The sequence below is a fragment of the Pezoporus occidentalis genome, unplaced genomic scaffold (assembly GCF_034315485.1).
Source record: "Pezoporus occidentalis ecotype Australia unplaced genomic scaffold, CSIRO_AGI_Poc_V1 ctg159, whole genome shotgun sequence".
NCBI classification, from domain to species: domain Eukaryota; kingdom Metazoa; phylum Chordata; class Aves; order Psittaciformes; family Psittacidae; genus Pezoporus; species Pezoporus occidentalis.
This window is the reverse complement of record NW_026913415.1, coordinates 2,243,766-2,266,779: the sequence shown is the minus strand read 5'-3', so window position 1 is coordinate 2,266,779 and position 23,014 is coordinate 2,243,766. Positions and strand designations below refer to the sequence as shown.

Genomic DNA, 23,014 nt, shown 5'->3' with positions numbered 1-23,014 from the left:
TGGATGTATATTTAACACCAAGTTCAGCGAGTCATTCCGCTGACTACAAACTGTTGCCGGATCGAAGCATGTGTAACTGCTCATGCTGAGGGTTTTCACATGCCCCACATTCTCTACATCTTTACTATGAGCCATCTTCCTGCTTCTAAAAACCGAGAATGTCTACAGTTTACAGTACAAAAGTCATTAAATAAACCATCTTCTTCAAAGATCATTCCAAACAGTAGGAGTCACAACCCTTAACCATATAGTTACAGACATAAAAGTACAAGACTGGGGAATATTGTGCAACCTGTTTTTAAGGAAAACTACCCAATCTGGATGAAGGAGGCAGAGAACAACAATTAGCGAGGTTTAAAGCAAATGGAAAAACAATTACTCAACATGATTTATTCCTCCACGGAAAACTTCTATACTGATATTTATTCTCTCTGAGCTTGTCCATATTTGCATTAAACTTCCAAGTTTATTAAAGCAATACTGATGTAATCCTGAGCCTTTACAGAGAGAATCAGCGATTTTTAACAGGGCTCCAAGCAGGTTCTAGGGTTATTCTGCAGAAGACTATTAAGGCTAATACAAGGTAGAAAGGCAAAACTTGCCCAAGGAATAAAGCTGCTATAAGACCAGTGGTTACCCAAGACCAGTATCAACCCAAGAGTTACAGGATTTTTAAGTGTCTCTATTACCTTCAGACACGCATGTTTCTGAATTTACTGGCCAATTTTGGGGGAGATTATATATTTTTTTAACTGTTCTTCCTTCCTCCTACTGCATTAGAAGAGCCCACAGAAAGGACAAAGGAAGTATAAAAGCAAAAAGAGGTATAAAAGAGGTATGAAAAAGCAAAAGAGGTATAAAAGCAAAGCAACAATGCTCACCAAGAGGCTGTTTGTCAGCTGAGACAACACCAACAGCATCTGTGATATATACAGAGACTTACAGTGGGAGGGAACATACATGAAGTCAATGCACAAGGATGCCTGTATTTGTTCATGTTTACACTGTACATTTAAATGTCTTTAAATGCATATGAAGGTTTTTCTGACAGCAAGAGCCTCAGAGGTCAAAGACTGGATAGAAATATATACATGCAGAGTATACACTTTTTGTATTATACACCCTCTTCCTCCTTTGGTAGAGAGGCCTGTATAAATACAGGCATTCATCCAAGAAAGAACATTCTAGGACTGAGATCTGCACTTATTTAATGGTTTTACAAAAACACATAAGGTCAAACTGTGACTGTACCACTAAATAGCTTATTCTATGGAATAATATAATAATCCAAATCTTCTGAACACCAATAAGGTTGCATTTGGCAAACTATGTGCTAGTAGCAATATTTGCTGAAATAGCACTAACTTCATCAAGTCAGCGATCTTCCTTTTTAGCACCCCACTGAACTGGTGTCTCAGACAAGATGTTACTAACATGAGAAGCCTACAATGTTTAGCCTGGCAGGCTTTTTATCCATTTCGTGAGTGTGATTTCAAAACCTTTGGTGAGAATGATTCCTGCAGTCACCAGTGACTGCGCATTAAGATGGTTGAGCACTTTTCAGCATTTATATGTAAGCGCATGTAAGGGTTTTTAACTTAAGTATTACTCTAAAGTAAACTGTGGGATAAAGCCTACAAATGGAAAAGATTTAAAAATGTCTTTACCAGGTAATATTTATCTTTTTTTTTTTTTTTCCACTTTAAAATATTTTTCTCCATGTTTAGCATTTCATTTCATAGGGAAATTAAACATCCCCTCCTCTAAAAACTGGCAACTAAGACCTACCCCTGAGCAAAAAGAACCATGAATTCTGAAGGTATTTTGACAAAACAATGCTGTCAAATACTTTTTACAGGCCATACTTACCCACCTTTAAACACAAAGGTAACTATTTGGTGATCAAAGTACAGATGTCAATAATGGTCATTGTAATCTTTGCTACTGCTACTGTAATTAATGCAAAAGCATCCTGGTTAAGGCCAGGCCCATACATAGCAGCTGTGGGTAGGGAACCTGCTACGGGACCCAAAAACTCACACAAAGGGGAAACTAGCAGGGTGACAACTTTCCCCAAAATCAAAAGCTTAAAAAAAACACCTCAGTTACACACTGATTACAAAATACTTTTTCAAGTGGTGAGGTTTCAAACTGATTTTGAACTCATCCTGCACAGCAATATGTGCTTATAGGGAGGAGAGAAATGGTGAACTAGGCCCTAGAGGGGTTCTGAAATTCTGATGTTCTTAGTGTCATCTGAACAGACAAACCCAAGAACATTTATGGTAAAGCTGTTTTGTAACTCGGTGAGTTAACATGGTAACTGTTGTAAGGAGCTGATGGGGTCCCAGAAGAAAACCAATTTAAAGAAATTGACCTCAGAGCTACACACACTGTGCAGCGTTCCTCCGTCTGTATTTTCAGCAATCAGGCAATCTCAAACCAACTCAGTCCACTTAAAGACATGTGGGGAAAGAAATTTCTTTAGTGACTCAGCCACTTACATATCTTAGGAAAAAGGAAGATTGAAAATTTCTCATTGGGAAATGCCAAAGAAAATGCAGAGCCTACAATATTAAACCACTATTTCTTGAAATTACAGCTCAAATATTGGACAACTAATTAGAATTGTTACCAAGGAAAAGAAGTCATTTATCCTTGTCTCTAATGTAGCAGAAATACTCCAGCTCTTGTATTCTTCTCAATGTATACTGCTTACCTGTTCTGCTTCACCTTGCTTTAAATCAGTGAAAGTCAACCAGCAAGTCTTATTCCAGTTTGCAGGCTGTATTTTTCCACTTGAAATTTAAAACAGGACGGTAATGGAAATTCTACATTATTGTACCGATATACATGAAACAATGAAAGTATTTCAGCCTTAGGCCAATGTAAATCCCAGTGCGATGCTTAGTCCTTAAACAGTGGCCATGTGTGGGAGCATAGAGGGGTGGGAGAGCTGGTAATACCAAAACCCCCTCTATGCACAAGGTCTCTACCAGCCTATCACAGGTCATGCAGTCACAGAAAGTGGCACCATGCTCCTGCAACCCTTACTGGTACTAGCACAGAGAATCTGAAGCCTCTTTCCCTTGGCTGAGGACTGGAGCCACACATCTCCTCCTCCAAAATCCATGTTATTTTATATACATATCAAGTGGATTTTGCCTCACTGGTGATTTTTGGCTGCACTAATAGCAGGTAGAAACTACCTATGGCTTCCAAAGAACCTGACATTATTTCTTTGAACTTTCAAGTTTCAACTAATAAACCACAACACCTTTTTCAGCTTATGATATTTGTACTGTAAGGAGGTTAAAAACTTCTGGAGTTACCACATATTAACAGGAGAAAGATAAGGAAGTTTTCTTTCCAGTTTCCCCATGTCAGGTGTTTTCTTTACAATCTCTTTTCACATTGCATGCACCCCACCATATTCACATTGCTTTTCCCAGTGCAACACCATCTCCTCGTTAGACCCACCCCAACACGATGGTGTGTCCATACCCGAATGTCAGCTATGACACACTGACTACACGGGAGGGAGCAGCTCGGCAGGATTCCTCGGGAGCTGCAGCAGCACAGGAAGTGGGAACAGTGTGGAAGCTGGCAGGAGACAGACCTCATCTCTGATCTGCACCTGCACCTAGCCCAGTTTAGACCTTTGGGGCTCTCTCTTCATGGCTGGCCACCCATACATAAAAAAAAACAGAAGGGACCACTGAGTTAACACCACCTGAAATCCCACCTCATCAGTAAGCAACTGGAACAAGAGAGGCAGCGACAAGGAGTAAAGCTGCAGATCCCCTTGGAGAAAAGGGGAATGAAAACATGGGCAGCCAATGGGGATGGGAGTGTCTAATTCTAAACTGGGATGAGGGACAGCTCTAGGAAAAAGGGAAACCTAAGAGCAAAGACTAAACAGGAAAAAGAAAAAGGAAAGTAGAGACATGGGAGCGTAATTTCAGGAACAAGGCAAAGAAAACATGTTGCAACTTGTTAACTTAGAGTAAGCTCTTCGCATACACATTTTTCCTAGCACAACACAGAAGGGTAACAGTGATTACCAACGTCCGTGACCCTAAGCAATAACTTACAAATAGGGATCTTAATATTTTACTATCCTGTTTCGGCAAGAAAACATTTAGGAGCCATTTAGTCAAACAGCATACCCCCCCCCCCCCCCCATTTTTTTTTCTGCTCTGTGGAAACTAAAGAGGAAAGCGTGCATGGCTTGGCAAATGTGTTTGCAAGCAGATTTCCTAAAGAGCTGAAAAGTCAGAAGCACAAACCCCTGGGAAGTTGAAACGGTATTTTGCCGCTTTGCTCTCTCTGTCACTGAAACAACTACAAGACTTGCCAATACACAGGGAACACTGCTGGTTTGAAATAACTGTGTATTTATTTACATCGTTAATGAACGTTCTGAAATAGGAGACGCAAATGTTGCATCGGGAATGAAACTCACTTTCTTATCACTTGCTCATTTCCACACGCATGCAGCTGGGGGAAGTGGCTGCCTGCAGGAAGGCCAGGCAGGAAAGGCTGCTGGCTCCTTGCTCTGCAGCCCAGGCTCGGGAATCACACTCTGCACCTCCTTCCACAGCTGTTCAGGTGAGGAAGAGCCATTCAAGCCAAACCGAGCATTCCAACAAAGTAATTTAGGAAGTCTGTGAATGAAGTTTGAGATACCCTAACAATAAGGTAAAACCATCATGAAATGAATACGTAAGATTAATCATGGAAAGTTACTCATGGAAAATTGGTAATTTGCTTCTTGCATAGTTCTACATTTTAGAGGACAAAATGAGGTTTTCCTGAAAACACACTGGAGCAGCAGCTCTCCTAGGGAGATGCTTCATCTGGATAAGTCATTTTAGCCACTTTACAGACAAAACCTTTTAAGCCAGTGTGAAACTAGATTAAGAGCTCCAACTAGTCAAAACGACCAAACAAAACATCCCTAAGTATTTCCTGCTCTGCTACACCACCGGTATCAAACTGTCTGGATGAGGTTGCAAGTCCAACCAAAGTCATACAGAATTAACTACATCTAATTTATAACAAAGGTAGTTGTTCAGCTGGCAATTTTATACAAGTCGAAGTAAACTTTGTAACTATAGAACCTAATTATTGGAATTCCATAAAGCCTTGGCTCCTGAAATAGCTGAGTGTACTTTTCTTCCTACCCATATAACAGGCGTACTATTTTTTCCCCAAATAGCTGAGAATAAAGTGCTTTAACAGACACCGGACCACCTTTAAGCCACAACGAGTAAGGGGAAAAACTTTGGAGCTCGTTATGAAGCACTTAAAGAAGAACGAAAGCCAAGCTCTACGAAATAAAACATCAAAGACCTAAAGTAAACAGAAATCTCGGTCTCCAAGAAGAGAACCCTATTAAATTCGAGGTCAGACATCCACCAGGCAACGCTCCTCCTTGTGCTCACCTAAGAGCAGCCTGGCCAGGCTGTGTTAGGTATCAGCCGCCCGGTAAGTAACTAAAGCATTGCAATGCATTTACATCGTTTCACTTGCTGTCCCAATCCAAATCCCAGCCTTTCCAGTTTAGTCTCAACTTCCCCCGCAATGAAAACAAGCACACAGACCGACCCACCTACAACTCCAAAATAACCTTCAAGAGAAAAGGAAGCACCCAGAGCCTGGAGAGGATGGAATGTAGCTACACACGTACAGACTAAGGCGTAAAGCCTTTCATGTCAGGAATTCGCAGTAATAACAGGGTAAGGACGGAGCCCCGACAGGGACAGCATCCACCTGGCACCGACAGCGGCTTCACCGGGCAGTTCCTAGAAGGTGTCCGCCCGGCAGCGGCGCAGCGCTCCCCAGCAGCGGGGCGCGGGGTGCCGGCTCACAACTTCCCCCGAGCCCGGGGGCCGTCTGCGGACACCCGCGGGCGCTCCGCCACCGAGGGGGGCGAAGGCGCCGCACGACCCCACGGGGGGCCGCGGGGCTGCTGCCGGCGCCAGCCAGACGCTCCGGGCGCAGCCAGCGACCAGCGCCGCCCGTTGTGGGGGAGAGCGCCTCCGGGACCCCCTCAAGCGCTGCGGGCAGGAACCCCCCCCCCCCCTTCCCGGCCCGCGGCGGCCCCTTCCCGCTGCCCCCGGCCTGGGCCCCGCGGAGGAAACCCGAGCCGCCGCCGGCCTCCCCTCACAGCGCAAGGGGCCATCACCCCCCTCCGCGCCCGGACCCGCCGCTCACCTGGCAGGGGCTCCGCGGCCCCGCGGCGCCTCCCGCGGGCAGGCGGCGAGGGGAGGCGGCGGCGCTGCGGAGGCTCCGCTGGGTCCGGCTCCCTCAGGCAGGCACCAAGCGCCGGGACGGGGGCTGCGACCGCGCGCAACAACCAACTCCGGGCGCCGCCGGCCGCGGCCCGGCCCGGCCCCGCCCCCCCCGCGCACACCACGGGGGGGGGGAACGGGGGGAACACCCCCTCCTCTCTCTCTCTCTCTCGCTCCCTCTCTCTCTCTCTCTCACACCCATTGGCTGGGGAGCAGCGAGGGGGCGTGGCGCCGCCGCGGGTGGAGCGCGGTAGGCGGGGCCGGAGCGCGGAGACTACAACTCCCGGCGTGCCTCGCGCTCAGGCCTGCCCCTTTAAAGTCGGCCCGCGCCGACTGCGCACGCAAGCATGCATATAGTGTGCTTCCGCTTCACGGTTAAAAAGTAGTCCCGGTGTGTTGTTTGAACTCCCGCCCCACGCCTCGCTCCTGGGTAAGGGTGGTGGAGCGGGAGGGCGGGTGGGCAGTGGTGGGTGCCATCGGCCAGGCTGGGGCGTTCTCCTGCGGGGTTTGTCTGGGAAGATGGGAGGGCCTCGCTGAGGCGGTGGCGGAGGGATCTGAGAGGGATTGCGAGAGCGGTAACGCGGCCGTTCGCGAGAGGGAGGCGGCAGCGGCTGCGCGGGCTGAGGGGAGCGAGGTCCGGCGGGCGACCCCTCGGCCCTGGGGAGCCGCCGCCCGCAGGTCAGTCGGGAGCGCCGCGCCCGCGGGCCCTTCTCTGCTCCTCTCCTCTCCCCTCCCGGGGCCGCCGGGCACCGCTCCCGCCGCGGTGGGAGCAGGGAGGCGAGGAGCGGCCCCCCTCGCGCCGCAGCCGGCGGCCCGGGGTCGGCCTTCCTCAGCGGCCAGGCCTGGCGGCTTTCGTGCCGGGCTCCCGCTTGCCGAGCTTGCCGGCCGATGCCCGTTTGCTGTGGCCCGCCGGTGAGGAGGGCTGGCGTGTCTGCCGGAGCTCGCGTTGGGTGAGGGGGAAGAGCTGGGCGAGGGTCTGGGCACTTGGCTTCCTCTGTGCTTCCTTCTAACCCTTATCTCGTTCCTCGTTTCCCACGGAGCGATGAGAGGTGTTAATATTTGGTGGCTCCTTAATTCTGTTTGGTTTTTGTTTCATTATGTCCATTCACTGTTTCCATCTCAAACAGATCATTTGTCATAGTACGGTGTTCTAGTACTTCTTTCCAGTAATAGGTGTTCACATTCAGCTGCCTGTTTCTGAGGAACTTAAAGTTTCTTACTATGAAGGTGGCAGAGAAAGCCCCGAGCCTGGAAGTGCAAACACTGGAGCCACGTGCCTTGTGAGGCGCCATTCATTCAAATCTGCGGTACCAGGTCTGGCCCTCCCTGGAGCAAACGGCTGAGTGCTGCCCTGGTGTTGGGCCCTTGGAGAGAGCTAGGAGTAGCTGTGGAGCTGGCTGCTGGGAGATGTTCTAAGGCAACAACCCCCAAATCGTCTTGTGAGGGAGAAAGGAAGGTGTAATTTGGTGTTAACTTAGTGGCATCTAGGAAAAAGAGGGAAGGCAGGACAAGTGTCAAACCTCCATTTTACTCAATAAGAAAGGAAAATCCTGTTCTCAGCAAAGGGAGCTTCTGGTTTATAGAGATGCGGCCTCCATTTTTTTGTGGGGCTGTACATGCTTATCAATAAAGACCCACTTGTTAGCATGCACCCCCAATATATGTATATTCATTGATTTATTATCAATATGGGTACTACAGGTACTGGTTTATCAATAAGGGCACTACTGTGCTGTTGCATACTTCATAAAACATACTGAAATATATAAATTAAGGGAAGATAAAGATGAAATAAACGCTAGCTTAAAATATTTATTAAAGTTTTCTTCTTGCATCTCGGTAGGTTGTGTTGCATGTGTGACCAACCTGAGGCCATGGCTCTGGAGCACTTACCTTTCACGGTTTGGTTAGGACCGCTCTCTTCTAAGCACAGAAGAAGCTAGGTCTCATCTTCGCATTAGTACTACTGCAGGGGGAACTTTACAGTTATTGCCTTTGTCAGCAGGTTAAGTCTTGTTCGATCTTTGGAAACATCATTCTTTGCTGTGGAAAGTAAACTGTGTAGGTGGACTGAGCTTGGCTAAAGCCATGTAGTGACAGAACTGGGCTCAGTAGTATGTGGGAACCATGCTCTAGCAAGTTCATGTATGTTATTGTAAAGTGGTACCCCTTGATTTCAGAAAAATATAAACAACCAACTGTTGAAAACAAAGAGTTTATTTTCATCATCTGTGTGCTGGGTTTTTTTGTTTTGGTTTGTGGTTTGGGTTTCGTTGGTGTTTTCTTAAATCCAGGCCATATGTGAAGGGGCACAGACTATCTGTTGTTTGAAGTTATTAGTGAAGTGCTGGTTTATCTTTTTTCGCCTTGCACAGCTATGTTACATGCTTGTTAGAAGGGATGTGGAACTCAGTATTTCTGAAACTATACCAATCACTGGCAAATCCTGTAACTTTGGAGTCCAGGAAACTGAGGGAAGCCGATTCTTTTTTTTTTCTCTGTCCTTAGCAATCTGGCATGTCTCAGAATAGAGGTTGAGATGACCAATTCTAAGGAGGTCTAGGCTTACAAATGGTGGCTAAAGAAGAGCATTGAGGCTAGTCTTAAAATACTGCTCTTCTGTAGAGGGTACTAGCAGCTTTCAGAATAGAATGTCTGAAGATTGTGTGTTTTGATTGTAAAGGTTAGGTTTTGCTCAGGGTGTGGCACATAGAAGGTAATGCACCTTTTATGGCTCAGGAAAGGGAGGAGGAAGTCTTGTTTCTTACACTGATATTTCTTTAGCACCTGAGAATGGGGTTCAGCTCTTCCACGTGTACCTGGCTCAGGAGATGACTATAATAAACTGCAATACTTTGCAATAAAGCAGCCAAGGAGGAGAGAGATTCTGTTTTCCATCTTCTGGTCTTGCAGGACATTTCCCTAGAGAAGTCCAGGCTTTCCGTGCCTGATGACCAGCGGGTGTGCAGAGACGTGCTGATTTCCCTCATGCTGCCTCTGAATGAAAGTGCCTGTGAGCTGTGTTTTTGCTTTGTACCTGCATCACAAAGTTCTTAGTGTCAGAGCACGGGAACTGAGAAAATTGTAAACTACTGCATTCATGTTAACTTTGTAAGTTTTCTTTGTTAGTGCATCTATTCACAGTGTGTTTAAATACAAGGTCACTTAGTATCAAGGTGTGCCCAGTTAGCAAGGGATACTTTTGACCTGCCAAAGGAAGCTCAGCCTTCCATACTAAGTGCTTCTCTTTGATTAAATAGGATATATTTTAGGGCCAGTTCTTGGATGAGTTTTTTCCTCCAGCTTACCACTGACTGGGACAAAGGTTGCAGGCCAATTGAGCGTGTTTCACTACAACAAGCTGATACAGGTTTCTGAACTCTTGTTGTACCTCCTGCCCTCTCCAGGCTGTGATTGAAAAACTTTACTCCCACTCACTGTTACTGAAGTGTGCACAGAGCTGTGCTGATTTCTTTCAGTATTGTGGTATGTATTGTGAGAGCCTGTTGGATGTAAGAGCACAGGTGAAGAGGCTGCACCTATAACAGTCAGGATACTCATCTGATAATCATCTGTGAGAGAGAAGGACAACTCAAGGGAACTATCATGAGGACAGTAAGGTGAATGAAGAAAGGTGGTCTTTTTTTGCTAGTTGTTTATATACCCTTTCTATCTATAATTTGTTTAGTTTTGGAGAGCTCCCAAAACTGGGTTGTTTTCTGCATTCCTTTAAGCTTTTATTTTTTTTACTTCCATGATCCCCCTTGGTAATAAAAGAAGGGTATTTCTTGCATTCATGGGAACTGTTAAACTTCAGTTCTTTTGAAGATGTGAAGAGTGGCAAATAAAAACACTTTAAAGTGTTCACTAGGTATGAATTTACTAAGAACAGTTTGTTCTCAGAAACCACCATTATTTCCCCAGTGGATTTGTTCATGAAGAGCGGGTGAGGCCGGTTGATGTCTGTTTGAAATATGCAGTGCAACTGGTAACTTAAACTTTGGTTAGTAATGTAGGTCAGCCTCCATTGGCAAGATCTTCAATGTTGTGTTGCTGTCTGACTACAGAACTGGCTTGTTCCTGCTCCAGTGGCATCAGTTGCGGGGCTGTTTGCTCAAATGGCAGCCATTAGTTTTTTCTGTTTGTAGTTTAATGCTGATCTTTGATTTTTGGGGGCAGAACTACTGAATCTGAGTTTATACATGCACTGCCAGTGTTAGTCTGAGCGAGATAGGACAGATATTAAGCAATTTAAAACAGAGTATAGCCTTGCAATAATCTCTTCCATAATGGGATTGTTGGGATGTGTCTGTTAAAGCTTTTTATATGCAAGTTAATCCCAAAGAGGGTTAATTGACATTAAAGGAATAACTTAAATTGTTCATACCTCTCTATTAGGGACTGACATTCTATTCCTGAAGGACTAAACAGTTTGATAAGGACAGCTTTAGGTGAATTGCAGCTAGAGTTAGTTTTGAATGACTGTTCAGCTGGGAGGAATCTTTATTCTTTGTTATAGGGGAACAAAACCAGTAATGGTGGAATAACTGAATGCCTCCAAGTTCTGAATTTATTAGGAAATCTTCCTTGTTCCTTGACCCTACTCTCACAAATACTGATGTACTTTGAAGAAAACTTGTCTTTCAGAAATGACATTAGGAACATGACTGACTAGGTCTTTTTAATGTTAGATGGAGGCTGTGTGAAGCTGTCTTCAAAGAGCCTCGTTAACAATTTTGATCCGAGGAACGAATGATCCTGCTTTCTTTTGCAGGGGACTAGGACAGTAGCTGACTTTGGCTGTCTGATTTCAGTCTTTTGGACCGTACATCTTACATGACACACAGTGAATAACATAAGAATTTGAGAGGTATAAGATTTATTATGGGTTGGATTGTTTGTACCATTTCTTCAGGTAAAAGGGAGTCTGAGCCCTTGGGGTGTGTCTTTTGGGCATTATGGCTGGGATAAGTAAAGTGGTGAGCAACTGACACCCTTGCTTGTAGGTCAAAAAATTGCAGTAGCCTGAAAATGTGAAGAGTTGGTTTAGTCCAAAGACTGAGTGGCATGAAGTTGTGTTACTGATAATAAAAATGTGTGAAGTCCATGTGAGAATGAAGAGAGTGGAAGTGTCATTTATTAATTGAATTCAGGAGGCTTTGGACTGATAGAATTTATTCTGAATGCTTTTTCCATTTTATTTCCTTCCACTAACTAGTGCAGAGCACAGAGGATTTTTTGGCAATTTAATGAATTACTGGGGGAAAGTTGACTTTTGTTTTATTGTTGTGTTCACATATGAAAAGAGAAATTCATAACTTTAATTATGCAGTGGTATTTGAGGGATTGTTTGCAGCCAAAAAACTCTCAAAGCTCTTAATCGCCCTTCAAAATAACCTGTCATCTATAGAACTTGTTGGGACTTTAAGTAGTGGTATATATGACTTGTGCTTTCTACTTGAGGGTGTAATTCTCAAGGCGTGCGAGCTAGTGAGTCTTCACTGTTGTTGCCTTCTGATGCTAGCACTCATGCGTGTTGTTGGCAAACTGTTCCAAAGAGCTGATGAGATGAAAACTTTGCTGGTAAATTAATTTAAGGGCTTTGAGAAGTTGCAAACAGAGCAGTTGGCATGAACATGAGTGTGTGCATGAGAGGCGAGTGTGGCTGCTGGGAATAATAAGATGGGAAAGTGGTAAGGCCCATGGTTTAACTGTAACATAAAACTGATGTGCATAAACCATAAAAATTATGAACAAAATCAAGGGGGTACTCAACTGTAGCTGCTGCTCTGGATCCATACTGGTACAAGAAACAGTTGCTGAAAGGCCAGTTCTGTTCCTTTTCTTTATCCTGTTGCTTAGATATCCCAGCAAGTGCAGGGAATGAGGGTAATTTGGGGTTTTTCTTAGGAAATAAGCTTAATGGAGGACTAAGAAATACTTAATTGTTAGGGTGAGACCTAAAGAGGTACATAATCCTTCACTGTGGTTGGATGGGTTCTTGGACTGTCTGAACTGAATGGTGATTAAATAGGTCTGACTTATTATGTCTGTTTTGTACTTCCTTGTAATTCAGGTAAGTGTTATGACAGGAATTAATGGAGGGTGTGATTTTTCTGTATTTGTTACTCAAGCAAGAAACAATTTGTTTCTCTTGGAATTCCCTTGGCTGCTTGTTTCGAAGCCTTGGACATAAGATGGTGTGCTGTTATTGAGCTCTGGAGTTCTGTTTGCTTAAAACTAGTAATGGACAAAACATCAGTAATACAAATGAACTTTTCTGGGGAGAGGTGACTATCATTTGTGTAAGAATGGGCCGAATAATACTCTGAGGCTTATAACTCTGGGAACGTAATTATATGTTGACCAGAGGTTGAATTTCTGATATAATAGAGTTAGTCTCCTATGCTAGCGTTCAAAATATGCTGTGTTTGACAATATATGGAAAGTGTGAGTCTCCATAGTTGGAAAAGCAGTGGAGAGCTGTGGCAAACAAGTTCTTATAACAGTATGAGACTATACAACAGAGAAAACGGACCAACACCAAGCAAAGTACTGAAAACAGTAAACTGTAGATCTGCTTTCACACTTTTAAATCTGGAGCTTGCTAGCATCACATTTCTGTGAAGAAGACTGGGAGTTGTTGGGAAGTGTTCCCAATACAGGGTAAATGGCACACAGAGGTAAGAGGAGAAAGCTTGGTGTCCATTTTAGGTTTTATTTGGGGTTTTGGGTTTGCTTTGGTTTTTTTCTTTTCCTGGCGTTCCAAGCCTTTTTCTTTGGTGCAGTACTTCTCTTGTGTTCCAGTTCTCCACAGTCTGAGAATAAGCATAATCTTCCTTGTTTGCATTTTCACTTATCCAGCATGTTGACAAAGACATTTTCTGATCCATAAAGGATAAAAAAAATTAAGACTTATTGAAGAAAGATATTCCATTTAAAGCTGCCATATCTTCAGATACACAAGCACCTTGTTGGAATGCCTCAGTCATCACAAATTCTGTAGGTTTTCTAGATCAAATGAGCAAATCTACTGTATTTCTAAAAGTCCTGAACTACAATAAGTATATTGGAGTGCTCTTGTTTCTCCTCCAGGTTGTATTTTTCAATGAGCAGGTCTTAGTTCTTGCTACTTACATCTGAATATCTGTGACTGTCTCAAGGAAGGAGAGCTTTAAGAGAGGAGATGGATGATTGTGATGCAAACCAGAGTACTAAAGCGGTGATAAACTGGGAGGAATTTTGAAAACTCAATGGAGGCAGTATAGCATTAGAAGATTCCTTGGTTCTTTTGGAATTTAAACTTTGCCAATGCAAAATTGAATAGCAACCACAGGAAGATGATAGTGTTCCTGTGTGCCTGGTTAGCAGTGTAGCTCTGTAAAAAACATGGCAGAGGAGGGTTTTTTCAGTCTGGAAAAACTTGAGGCAGTTGCTATCATAGGTAACCATACTGAAGTCCTTTGGAGCAGATTTCTGGCTTGGGGTACATTTACTGCAGTATATTTTAGCTGGTATTGCACATGACTCATGTTACTGATGAAATGAAATTGAGATAATCAATATTTGACTAAATCCCCACTGTTTCAATATGTGAAAACATGACAGAATAGACTGCTCTTCTGCTGAGTTCAGTGTATATTTGCTGCAGTTCATCAAAGACACATGTGTGATAAGTATCCTTTGTTAGAAGAAATGAATCAGAATTTGTGGAATTCAAGTTCTGTTTCCAGACTTATGGGAAAGACTTTCAACTGTCATCCAGAAAATGGATGTTTGGCTTTAGATTGGAAAGAAAAAACCCTGAAAATGTCAAGTCATTTTATGAGATAATCCTAATTTTATCTGGTACTTACATTTCCTCCTACTTATGGCTATTTTGGGGCCCTCAGTTACTGGAATAGCTTCACATATTCTTCATTTCTGGCACCACTAGAATTTGAGTGAGAGCTGAATCTCTGGTTATAGGGTTATAGAAACGTAAGTCACTAACTTCTTGCTTCTTGCATCCCTTTTTCTTCTGCCAGCTGTAATGTCATTGGATCCTTTGCTGAGCCATTTTACTTTCAATCTGGCATAAACTAGTTTGCTAAATGAAGGAAAAGCTGTTCTATTTCTTTAGCATGCTAATAAGCATGAGTTGACCAGTGAAAAGAGGTGCAAGGCTGAAGATGATGCTGTATGACTAGTTAGTAGTTAAATAGGCATAGGATGCCGTAAAACTGTTGTCTTAGTGGAGAGCTATTGTCTGCACCTTCTAGCACTTGGCTTATCTTCATGTAGGCAGATGACCTTTCTGAATGCTTCCCTGATGTCATGTGAACATTAAAACTGACTACTAACAGAATTGAGTCCAGAAAGTTATCTTTGGTGATTGTGGGTGGCTCATAGCTTAACATGACCCTTTACCACACATGGGAGTGGAGTTTCTGCACACATTCTTTCTTTAATAAGCTCTGGTATTTATTTGAGCCCTCGGAGTCTTTTCAACTATATCTGAGCTGGTGGAAGATACCCAGCTTCCCCTCTTGCCTGCCATTCCCCAAAGGGAGGAGGTAGGGGGTTAGAGCCGCTGTGTGAAAAGTCCAGTAAGATGTGGAGATTGCCATAACCAAGTGAGAAAGGAGAAGACCTTCCCTTCTCTTTGGCAGCAAGCTACTACTCTATAACCTGTCCTTTGGTTATAGCAAAATATGCAGGGCTTGAAAAAGAGGTCTGAAAATTGTATTAATCTAATGGTTGACTCGTGCCATGGGTATTTTGCCAGTTTCCCATTCTTCTCCATCAGTTGACAGTAGCATATAAATCATTTTGTGACATTATCAGCATTCTGTAGACTGTTTAGTAACAGCAAACACTTAATCAAAATGGATGCATGAATGATTTTGTTTTAAAACTCTGAGTATAGGAAAAAGACAGAAAAAAACATCTGAAACATGTTAGTTTGATCCTTGGGTTCTTAAATGTTAAAGTCACTAATGACTGCTCTCCGTGTCTTTGAACAAAATGGCGTCAAGTTAAGGCTTCTTGGTTACTTAGGAAGAGAGAACGTGACAGCTACTTTTTCAGTAGTTGTGGTCTACTAACCTGGTTTAGCTTCTTGTTTTTAAAGACTCAAGCAAACCAGACTTCAGATTTGTTCACGTTTAAGCTAGTATATTTTTAGTCCTGAAAATGAATGCAGGGCTGCATTTGTTTAACTTCTTGAAAGGATACATTTATCAAATAACTTAATCAGAATTTATTGATATAAGTTCTTAGCTTATAGTGCTAGCTTGCAAAAGCATGGTAGGATCCAAGTGACTGCTAGAGTAGAAAGTTGTACAGATTTACTGTGTAACTGCCATGTGGGACAGCTGATGCAGTGGTGCTTCTTTTATTGTCAGTCTTTAAAACAAGACTGGGTAATGGTTATGTAGATATGCATTCCTTCATGGGTTTCTTTTCTTTTTTTAACGGAGGGTAAGGGCCAATTCAAATGGGTCAGTCTGGGTGATCACAGTCATCCCCTCTAGCCTATACATGTGGGTATGCTGCAGCTTTACAGACAGGAAATAAGCTTTTTTTTTAGTTCTAGCCTAGAAAACTTCCTTGAAAGTGCAAAAATCTTGCACATTTTCATACTAGGCTAATGAAAACGATCTTTGTGTTGCCATAAGATTTGTTTTGACTGGTCATCTATTTCCATGTGGGTATAAAAAGATACAGAATTAATAACTGCGTGTTAAATTTAGACTGCAAGACTTCACATGAACTGTTCTGAATGGTGTTCTGAACATCATCCTAGTATCAAAAGTATTTTCCTTACTTGAGAAACCTTTTCTGTTAATACTGTTTTAGCCTTAAAAATTATTACAAGCATGAAAAAATGTGAACTCTGTTATAGATGTCTTCCTTGTTTTTTCTCCATAGGAAAAGGCTTTAAATGTTTGGAGGTTTTTTAGGTACATTACTTGCATAATTTTATTGCCAATTGTAAAAACATACATTCTATTCCAGTGCCATTTCAACAAAGTATTTCTCAAGGGAATTGCAGAGAAGACACTTATCAGAAGGGTTTGCAAAGCAGGCAGAAAATAACAGATTACAAGAAACTTTCCATCACGTTCCTAAAGATTATGTTCTTGTGTTGCTGTTGTGTGGAAAATAAAAGTATTGTAAGTATTGATATGCAAGTAAGCGCGCACAAAGGGTTTAAATATTTATAGTGAGGATGAGTGGGAAGACAGGAGATTTCCAATGCATAGGAAAGGCGTTGGAAAAAAACCAAAACTTCAGCTATTATCTCTGTCTTTATAGCATAGGCTTCTGGGAATTATGTTTAGAAAATGTTTTTACTTTACTGATGCACAGTTCTTTATTCTCAGCTCTGAGATCAGTAAGGCTTCTCGGATAAGTGTCTATAATTGCCTTTTATAGAGACATTTACATAATGCTATATAAATGTAGGAACTCATTGGTCTATAGCTCTGTTGCATGGTTGGGTTTTTTTTTCACTTCCAGTGGATCAGTGACTGACATATAGAAGACTCCAGGCAAGTGATATGGCAGTACTGTGATAATGCAATAATATATTAACTCAAAGTTATCATGAAAAAGATACAGTAGCCTGTCATATGCAGGTAAATTATAGTCAAATGAATTGTCAGTTTACAGTACCTTCACTTTTGAGGCTTATAAGTGTTTCTGGTTCTGAACTCACTTGGTAAAATCTTACTACTGCAGATGTGTATGTATATCATTGTAATTAAAAATAGAGATTTGACCAGTTGGCAGTTTGTGCAGATCAGAGAAACAAGCATTTGCTGTGACCTTCTACTGCTAAATAACTTAGTGCTTGAAAGGTAAATGAAATAGAAAGTAAACGCCCCAAAGAAGCTAGACAGTATATCAGCAAAGGTGGACAAGGAACTAGAATGGCTGTTTATTTGAAGGAAGAGGTAAGGAATGACAAATCATTGAAACAGTTTATAAATCAATTGCTTTGGGATATTGAACACAAAGGAGGGGTTGCAAGTGTGTTGTGTTAAATACTGCAGTAACAAACCATGGTTTGTAACTGCCTTGGAGAAGCTCAAAGACCTGCCTTCAAAGATGGTACCTCCCAGCCTCATTTGTGGCAGCAGTCAAGTCTCATCTGTTGTAGTTGTATTAAGGAAGAAATATGTGGTTATTTGGGTAGGGCTTGGGGAGGTTGTTGCATGCTACTAATGGCATGTGTGCTTGGGAGCTTTCATCTCAGACTGGCACAGATGGTCTCTTCCATTTTTGGTAAAGTGGAGGCTCGCTCTTTTCAGATTTAACTCCCTGTTGTCATGCAGGTAGTAAGCATATCCGCTGTGAGGCTAGAAATGAGAGCTTGCCATTTGCTTGTATGCAGCGAAGGGCTTGGTGTTACGGTATATTCTTGGTCCCTTAGTTGCTTACCCCTGTAGTCTTATGAAAGGTATGCAGTTTGTTGTGTCCTCCACTCAAAGGACAGAATAGACTGAACGTAGTGGAGTGGCAAATGCAGGAGCCCAGAGCTAAGCTTTCCATTTGAAGAAAAGAATAAAACCTACTTGAAGCTGCTACTGAATTAAACCTACTTTGAAATCACTGAAAGTTGGGTTCTGTGTAGTGAGCCCCTCTGAAATGACAACTTGCCATTGGTGCTTACAATTTGTTTAAATGGTTTGAATGGAGTAAATACTGCTTGTTGTGCTTAGAGTTGAGAGTAAATCTGAGCTTTACACAAAGGGGTAGGGAATCTGTGTATGGGCAGTATAATACTGAAAGTCTAGCTCTACCTTCAAAAGTTGGAGAGAAGATCCTGGGTCCCTTGCTAAGGTTGCTCTCAATTAATTTATTTTTAATTACTGTTTTCCCTCCTCCCCTCCTCATTAATAGGTGAATGAAATGAAAACTTCCCATCTCTGTTCTGGGGGTGCCCTTCCAGCTTCAGGGAGTAGGAGAGGTGTTGTCTGATACTCCTCTATTGCTGGGGCCTTTGTAAGGATTTTTTTTCAACTGCTTTAATGTTCTGTCTTCTGTTCACTGCTGTCTCTGTCTTGGGAATGAACAGTGCTTATTTCTTCAGCTGTTGGTAGCCTTCCTAACAAAAAAAAAGCAGTGAAGGCATTTGCTGGTTTACTTCTGTCTTGACCAGAAGCTTTTTAGCTAGAATACATTGCTAGTGGCTGCCATAAAGATGACCTTCATTCTGGTTTTGAGTAGGTGTTGGGACCAGATAATCTCCAGCAGTCCCTTCTAGTCTAAAGCAGTGTTTGAGTCATGAAATGTGACTGATACAAGAGATGTATTTCTTGGTTTATGGAAGTGGATTTAATTCAGTATAGCAGAAACTATGGACTTTTCTCACATGGTTTCCTTTTACTTCCTTCTCAGCTGGGCAGTAATAGGCAACAAAATAAATGTGGTGACTAGACATAATGCCTTCCCTATGTCTAACTGGCTTTCTGACTGAGATCCACCCAGCCAAGCGCTTAATGCTTCTGTGGATCTCAGTCAGCAAAGCTAGTTAGAATCTGCAGGGTTTTTTATATGGTTACAAAATACTTACATATAAAATGTGTGATTATCAGGTGATACTAGGAAATGTTACTGGGAAAGGCATTTTAAGTAGAAATACAAGTTAATGGAAACTAAGACATGGATACTTGAGTAGAAGAAAGTTTCAGTGTGCAGTGGATGAATGTTTCTGCTGCAGATGACACATGCTTCAGTTGTCAAGAAGAATACAGGTTTTTTACAAGCTGAAATTTTGAACAGTCTTTCCTACTCAGCTTAATGAGTTGGTGTAGTTTCAAATAATAGGCTGCTCCTTTTACTTGTCTTTCACATGCTGAACTCCAAGGCCTAGGCTTACTACACTGTGGATGGGAGATGTGTGTGGTGCGGTAGTCCTCTGGGCCTCTCAGAGCTCTTCATTTACACATTGCAACCAGCTCTTGGAGATTTACTCATTGCTGTTACATCTAAGGAAGAAGTAGGAGAGGTGACCAGCCCTCTCATCATATATATCCTTCGGCAATATGCTCATTGCTGAAGAATCAGTATGCGCTGCTTATGGCAGCCAGGTAAGGGTTACTTAAAGATTTACTGAAGGGTTTCTTCTGGAGTGGATGTTTTATCATGGAAAACAAACTGAACCTGCTGGATTCTTTTTAGTGAGCTTACCAGGGAGCTTTGGAATGCCAGGGGCTTATTTTGTCTACAGTTATACATAGATGACCCTTTCTAGAGGTCAAGAAACAGTTCTAGGGTGGGAATTGGCTGTTTCAGGAGACTGTTAAAGACCAGGAAAGCCAAACTTCCATTACTATAGCACCTCGTTTTATTTGAGGAAGTCTCGAAGCTCAAATGTGAATGCTAAAGTTTTCATAAAAGCCGAATACTTTCTGTTTTTAAAAATACAATGTTTCAAAAGCAGTATCCTGCTTTTTTGCCTTTGTTCTGGGACATGTGGGGAGGAGCAAAATACAGATGGGTGCCTTTCCAGAGGAGCCAAAAAGACAGTTGTGTCACTGAAAAGCCCCTGATCTAACTGTTAGGATTAAGTGTGGTAATGGATACTCAGGTAATTCTAACAGGCTGCAAAAGTAACCAAGGAAAATAAGTTTTCCAGATACGCAGCACTGTGTTGACACTTGTGTTGTAGAATGTTTAGGATCAACAAATCAAAAAAGGCAGATCATTGCCCAAACTCTTGTTTTCTGCCAGTTTGCTGTCTGTTTCTGATCAAGGCAATGAACTTTGGATGATGAGGTTATAGCGAGGTGAAATCTATGTTGTAGTCCTTCTGTAAATACAAATAGTTTTCCATTTTCCCACTCTTCAGTGCTCTGTAAACCAGTGTTACTGACCTTTCGTCAAGGATCACAGAGACTTGAGTTCTTATTTCTCTTTGCAGTAAGAATTGTGTAATGTGTATTCAGGTCAGATTCTTATGACTTCTGGATGTCTGAAACTAAGCAATGCCTAAAGGTTAGTTGAGATGTTAAAAATTAAATTGCTACCAAGCTTAACCCTTTTAAGACTGGTTCTGTTGTTAGGTTGTATTCTTAGCTCTCAGATTTCCTGTAGGGCCTTCTTTAAACCAGCTATGCATCTTTACCCATATATAGGGGTGCTGGGATAATGTTTATGCTTTAGCTCAGAGGAACCTTATTTACTTAACAAATATATATAGAAATGAAATCAGTAAAAGGGAATGTAAAAGCAGTATAAATCTTTGCTGTTTGCTAAATACGGTAAATACTCAAAGCTGAATGCCAAATACCTTTCAGAACATTTATAACATGAATTAGGATTACTTTCAAAAGTGCTTGAGACCGTTATGTGCAAGACCTCCATCTTCATGAATGTTCAGTCTTCAACTTGGTTGAAAAGATCTACATTCTTTTTTAGGACCGAATTCATTGTGTATGCAGATCAACTTAATTTTGCAGAGCTTATGCAGGCTTCCAATTTGCAGTTCCTTTTTTCTAGCAGTTGAGGAGTGGCTCTGGAAGAGGGAAGTTGGAAGAGCAGATGATTATAGGCCTTAGCTGCACTTCTACCAGGTTTTGTTTGCTGTTTGGCTCTAAGCTCTAGGCACTGATGCTCTGCTCTTAGGCACTATTTTCCCCTGGCTTCTTTTGACTTCTTCCCTATGACATGACAGGATAGGCACAAAGAAGAGATTGCAGCATCAGTAAGGAAGGCAGTGAGGTGAGCCACTGTCCTCACAGCAATTTGTTTGGGCTACTGGAAGTGGCTTGGGAATCAGATAAACTATTGCAAATACTTACCTGTTGCTTTGAGCGCTCAGCCTAGGCTGCGTAGGCATGCTGCTGGCATGGCTTCTTGCCTTTCAAATCCTACTCCAGCTGCAAAATGAAGTGTGTTCCATTATGTATGCTACAGGTGGTCCAGGAATGTGCTCTGCCAGGAATGGCTTACAACTGGAGAGCAGTTGGACTACCCCAGTAGGCTTATGCCATTGTTTCTGTTTTACTTTGATTTACATTCATGATGCTAAATAGCATCACTTCCTGGTGCCTTTGATGGATTAAGGTAAGGATAGGTAAAGCTTTAACTTGTCTACTTTCTGCTGTTTATATCACTCAGTTATTTTCTGGAGCCATGGAAGTATCTGGGTTCTTGTATGACTTTAAAATGTGTGCTTTCCCTTTTGGTGGTAAGGGGGTTTGCCTACTAAGAGCATGTAGTTTCTTTCATCTAAAATTTTCCTAGGATTTTATTTTTTTAATTCATGCTTTGGGTATTGGCACTGGTGAAAGGAGCTCTCTGCTGCTTCGAGAGAGAAGATGCTTTGCCAGGATCCTGCTGTCATTTTGGTGCACTTCATGCAATGCACATCCAGACTTTGGTTTGTGATGCTTGCTAGCCTATTACCAGAGAGCTTTAAGAACATATTAAAACCAGATAATCCAATCCAGATCTTCACTATTCTTGCTCTTACAAATAATTTGATAGTGTCAGTTCTGTTAGTCTTTTAAAGGGAAAGAAAGATCAGAGTGAATGCTTATTTACCTGTTGTTTTACACAACTGAGGCTATCTTAAACTTGAGATTTCTTATAAATGGCAGATTTTAATAATACCTCATACTCATTTATTTTATGTTGGAATAGTACAAAGCAACAGCAAGAAAAGCAGCAGAAATAAATGGAAGTTTGCATGTCATGTTTTCCTCTAAGATGGGTCTTTTCAGAAAGTAGGCAGGATTCATTGCCTGTTCTGTGTGAGAATCACTGATTCTTCCCACACTTCATTTCCTCTAACCTTTGTCCCCATACCCATATCAGTGTCTTTAAAATATCCCGTTCTGTGCTGTCTTTGTGGCTCTTGAGGTCAGAGTAGATGCTTTTGTGTTGGGTCATGAAGCCTGTGGAGAGAGTCATTCTTTTAAGTATCCACTCAATTCCTCCTTCAGTATATTCTCACATCCAAAATATTCAACCCCATATTCTGTGAAATGGTCAGTAATGACTTGTTTTGGTGGGTGTGTATGAGAAATTCCAATCTGTATTCCTCTGTGGCAGCAGCTAGGGCTTCATCTCCCACAACTGAGTTAGGAGTATATGCTTGCTGCCCTGCTTTTGTGGTGAGGTGTTGAAAGAGAGCAAAAGTGCTGCAAGAGATTTAAAAGTGCTGCAAGAGATTTAAAGTAACATCTTAATCTCAGCAGCAGTACCCTCTCTTCAGCTGTTTTATTCGGAGATGCGTAACTTTTCACTTCACTGGCCAGTCACAGTGGGGATTCTGCGACACTCAGTTCTCTCTACTTCAGAACACTTGCTTGGGAATTAAAATAGTTGTGAAGCATTAATTGCTACTGCTTGTTGTTTCAGTTCTGTGATACTCATAAATGTTAAAGCTGGGCAAACACCATAAAAAATTTCAGCCTGTTCATTTTCATTTCTTAATAAACTGCTTTGCTCGTGGCACTTGTGTGTTTGCCTTCTGCAAGCAGTGAAATGATTGCATCTTCCTGACATAAATGATCAGAGGAACCGAACTTGAATTTTGAAGGAAAGGAGCTGTTTACTTGCTAATGGGGAAGCTGACAGGATCTGGGGAAGTCTTGAATGACTTAAAAGCACTGTGGTTTCAGAGATGTGTCTGTGCTCCAGGCGTGGTTTGTATCTGTTCCATAGCTGGTGGCTGTGGGGTTTTTATGGGGTATCCCTTTTGCCTTGTTGATATAAAAGTA

The 23,014-nt window shown here is 42.3% G+C and overlaps 2 protein-coding genes across 7 annotated transcripts in view; one reads left to right on the top strand and one right to left on the bottom strand.

The window, feature by feature from the left end:
- Positions 1-6,429, bottom strand: part of PEAK1 (pseudopodium enriched atypical kinase 1) — a 113,939-nt gene extending 107,510 nt beyond the window's left edge. For 4 of the 5 annotated variants that reach the window (XM_062612231.1, XM_062612227.1, XM_062612232.1 and 1 more), the window contains exon 1: positions 6,220-6,429. The gene's annotated coding sequence lies outside the window, so the exon portion shown is untranslated. The remainder of the gene's footprint in view (positions 1-6,219) is intronic. The other variant, XM_062612233.1, reaches the window with a different exon arrangement.
- Positions 6,430-6,813: 384 nt separating this feature from the next.
- Positions 6,814-23,014, top strand: part of HMG20A (high mobility group 20A) — a 40,503-nt gene continuing 24,302 nt past the window's right edge. The window contains exon 1 of one of the 2 annotated variants that reach the window (XM_062612225.1): positions 6,814-6,974. The gene's annotated coding sequence lies outside the window, so the exon portion shown is untranslated. Of the gene's footprint in view, positions 6,975-9,211; positions 9,310-23,014 lie in introns of those variants that run through there. The other variant, XM_062612226.1, reaches the window with a different exon arrangement.